The sequence below is a fragment of the Montipora capricornis genome, chromosome 12 (genome assembly GCF_036669925.1).
Source record: "Montipora capricornis isolate CH-2021 chromosome 12, ASM3666992v2, whole genome shotgun sequence".
Taxonomy (NCBI): domain Eukaryota; kingdom Metazoa; phylum Cnidaria; class Anthozoa; order Scleractinia; family Acroporidae; genus Montipora; species Montipora capricornis.
The window spans coordinates 24,455,338-24,459,975 of NC_090894.1; positions in this window are offsets into that span (position 1 = coordinate 24,455,338).

Consider the following 4,638-nt stretch of genomic DNA (forward strand, 5'->3'; position numbering starts at 1 on the left):
CTAACAAATGCCAAGGGCCCATCCACGTTCAGCAACTGAACAATATTATTTACAGTGTATATACATGTGTACATAGCTATAGACAAGTGTATTACTCTCACTCAAAGCCATAAATTATGTAAAATTAATGTTGGACAAAAGTACGTCTTTGGTAAAACTCAATCTGCTTGCCAGTTTACAAGGATCCAATAATATTGGATTTCGAACCAATTTGTTCACTGCAAATGGCACATGTCACTGTCTTTGATTTGCGTTCTGCCAAAATGCAATGAAATTGGCTGGATTTCAACCCCTTCCTTGATTCTAATTTAGCCACAGCTATCCAGCCAGCTCTCAGCACAGAAAAATATGTAAGTCAGAATAAGAGAAATTAGGTGATTATTGAAAATTCTCTGCACTGATTGGTTGCACTTGAGGAGATTATTATGGGATAATCACCAAAGTGTTTCTTTCAAATGATCGCAAGCCATAATTGTTTTTATTTTAATAATGAAAATGCATATTTTTTCAAATAATCACCTTTGTACAATGCAATCCTACATATTCACCAAGCCTGAGGTGAATAATAATAATTAGTATATACTAAAACAGTGGATAGCATTGAACGCGGGCGCTGATTGGCTCGTCAAACTCCGAATATCCTGTGCTATTTACCTCCGAGCAATTCGGGAAAAAATGGCATCCCGATTTGCATCCGTGACAAGTGAAGAAAACATCCAAATTAATTTTTTGTGCTGCATATTATCTCACTGTTTTAGTATATACTAAAACAACTATTCACCTCAGTGTCGGTGGCTAGCGTTGGATATTTACCTCGCCGCTTCGCGGCTTGGTCAATATCCACCGCCAGCCACCTCCACTTCGGTAAATAGTTGTTAATTATTCTCCTCAGGCTTGGTGAGTATCGGGGGATAAACACCTTGACTATGTCTCTCTCTCTCTCTCTCTCTCTCTCTCGCTCTCTCTCTGTCGTATTCAACAAGTGCAAATGGAATAACTGTTTCATTAAATTTTTATTAAATTCTGAACTGTTTTACTTACAGAACGACAGGATGTTGTCTCGGTTTTTACGAAATGACAGACACAATTAGTTTCCATATAAGGTCATCACAGTATAATTATGAGCTGATAACCAAGATTGAGTGAGCCAATCGGAAAACCAAGAAATGCAATATCCGAGAGTGAAATTTTAATAATGCATTATAATTAAACATAATAATAATTTAATACACATGCCTAACTTCCGAAAAGAAACAATAAAATAATGAGTTTTAAATTTTCAAATCACAATAACTTGCTGCTAATAAATTTCCCAAGTATATTTGAACTGGAACAGCAAATACATTTTCATGTCTCTGTTATACATGTAAGCATTCCTTTTGACTTCAATTGAATCTCAAAACCTAAAGAAGACCTTAAAGAAGCATCAATTAGCAATTGAAATTATGGGTCCCCAAAAATGTGACAATCTTTGGCAGTTTCAAATAGCTGTCAAACATGAAACACAACGAAATGTCATGGAATGTTAATAATGATAATAGCCTGCATTGTCACTTTGTTTTGTCCACCTTTTCCCTGATTAAGGATGGGAATCTCTGTGCCAGATTGGGGGATATCCACCAAGCTCCTTAATTGTTATATTTGCCACTACATAAATATATACATACTTAATTGACTACTCTCCATAGGGGCTTTTGGTGCCAATGACACACAGTCAACAAAACAACAGAACAGAACAAAAACCACAGTTACAGTACTGTTACAAATATGAACTGGCCGAAGGCAAAGCAGCTGGCTATTTATAAGTGCAGCCGAGAAGTAGAACGAGGGACCACCAGGGTGTGTCCCCAATATTTGATCAGTTGCATCCCTAATATTTGATCAGTTGTACTGATTTATCGATCAGTTGTGTGTCTAATATTTTATCAGTTGTGAAAGTTTTATTCGATCGAGTTATATCATTTCCCTAGCCAAACTCGAGCCCGAGTCAACCACGAGCCACGAGCTGACCTCGAGTCAAGTTTTCTTTTTTTTTTCTTTTTTTTCATTTTTGAGTTTCATGGCCACATAAAGGCATTTAAAAGTTTGTAGAAATATACTCACCAGTTTTGTACAATATGTCATTATTGTTTCAATGCCGATTGCAAGAGTTAAGCTTTAAGTTTAATTCCTGCATACCTCGATATCCATTAATTTTCCTCACGGATTCCGACCTTTGTTAATTATACACAACTGATGCAGAAGTTCCATTTCAACGACACACTGTGAACATTGATGTGGAATAAAATTATTTAGTAAATTTTCAGCTCCGACTATTGCATTTCTAACTTTTTGATTGGCTAAAAAATTCCGATTATGAGCCAATAGTCGAAGTTTTACGTCACATGGAAAATAGGGCGCCAAGATGCTCTTTCCGGACGCTTTGTAAAATTGTGGAAATAAAAATCGGCGGCAAAATTTACTAAAACAATTATACCATTCGCCCTTGTTGGATATGAAGTGATTATAACCAACTCGCGCTACGCGCTCGTTGGTTATTTTATCGCTTCATATCCAACTCGGGCTCATGGAATAATTGTTATTTATGACATTTCGTGCCACTCGAGCGCCATCTTGTGTTTCATACACAGGGTATCCATACAAGAAATATTAGATCCCAACCCATTTTCTCCGCGGCCAAATTGATGGAGGACATGTGTTTTCGTAGAACACAATTTTATCAGAGTAATCATGTGCAACGTATTTTTACAATGGTTCTTCGTCACATAAGTTTGGAAATTTTTGTTTACCTCGTTCTTAATATCAAGATAAATACTTCTCAAGACGTCAGGAGAGATTCTACTTATTTATTTCAACCTGAAAGATCAATATTCCTGGTTTCCGTTCCTGAACAAGCTCAAGTGCCAATAGTAAAACAACATGTGCGAAGGAAGAAATTTCTCTCCTTGTCGATTAGTTACTATCCGAATGCCACTTCTCGTTTCCAGATCAACAGGATAAGTACAAGTGGTGATGTGGCCATTAACCCTGGCCCTCAAACAGCAGCATCTAATACGACTAAGGACAAATGCTCGATTTGCTCGAGAACTGTCGCTTCTAACCACCGTGCCATTGAATGTGATAACTGCCTACAATGGTGCCATATAAAATGTGGTTCAGTTACTCCTCGTGAATACCAACAAATGATCAACTTGGAAAATCTCTCCTGGCTTTGCCCGAAGTGTATGTTACTGCAGCAGACCTCTGACTATAATCAAGTGAACCTGGAAGATGGCGACTTCGCTAGTGTCTTGGAGCAAGGAGACGATCCTTTCTTTGTCTTGAATCAACAACTTGGTGACAGGAACTTGAAAATTGCTCATCTTAACATCAATGGTTTACTAAATAAGCTACCAGAAGTCCATAATATTTTAGATCAAGCTAGTTTTGATATCCTGGGCATCTCGGAAACCCATTTAAGAGAAGATATTCCAGATGAATGGATCAATATCAATGGATACAGTTTTGTGAGAAGAGATCGTGATTCAGGTCCTGGAGGAGGTGTCTTAATATATTTCAAAGCGAACCTTACTGCTTATTTGGTAACCCGTTGGAATTGCACCCATTTAGAAGCGGCATGGCTAAATGTAACAATAAGATCACAATCTTTCCTGATAGGATGTATTTATAGACCACCTCTAGACTCCTTATTTTTCAATCATTTCAGGAACGTGCTAGAAAACATCTGGCTAAGAAGGAAAAATATTATTCTTTTGGGCGACTTCAATTCCGACATGTTAAAAGGATCAAGTAATATTGAATCTCAATATGGAAGAAGGCTGAAAAGGATAATTTCCTCTTTTGGCCTGAAAAACATCATGTCCTGCCCGTCAAGAGTTACACTTACTTCAAAGTCTCTCATTGACCTCATCATCACCAGTCAACCAGCTAAAGTGAAAACCTCTGGCGCAATTGACCTTGGTATTTCTGATCATCACTTAGTATTTGCTGTCTTTATGACTACTAGAGTTAATCCTAAACCCAAGTATATAACAACTAAAGCATACAAATCACTTGACATTAAACAATTTAGGAATGATATGGAACATGCGCCGTGGCAATTAGCTGCTATTTTTGACGACGTCGACGATAGCTTGTACCTGTGGGACTACTTATATAAGGATATAGTTAACTATCACCTCCCAACTAGGAATGCTAAAATAAGATGCAAATCTTTACCCTGGATTTCTACTTACATAAGGAAGCACATAAATCTTCGCTATAAGTTACTTAAAGAAGCCAAGTCATCTCAAGATCAAGCCAAATGGGAATTATATAAATCCAAGAGAAATGAAGTAAAAAAGTTGTTAAAACAAGCGGAAGCAGCTTACTGGGAACAGGAATTTAATAACTCTAAAGATCCTAAGCAATTTTGGAAATTAACCAACAAGATTCTAAGGAAAAGTAAGGATAGCACTATTGGTCCTATAATAACTGACAGTGAAGATGTATTAACCAGTGATCTAGAAAAAGCTTCTTACTTTAATGAGTTCTTTATTAATATCAGTGAAGAACTTACAAAGAATTTAGAACCTCTTGATCAAAACACCTTAACTTCTTATGTCACAAGAGTCACTCCTACAAGATGTGACATAGAGT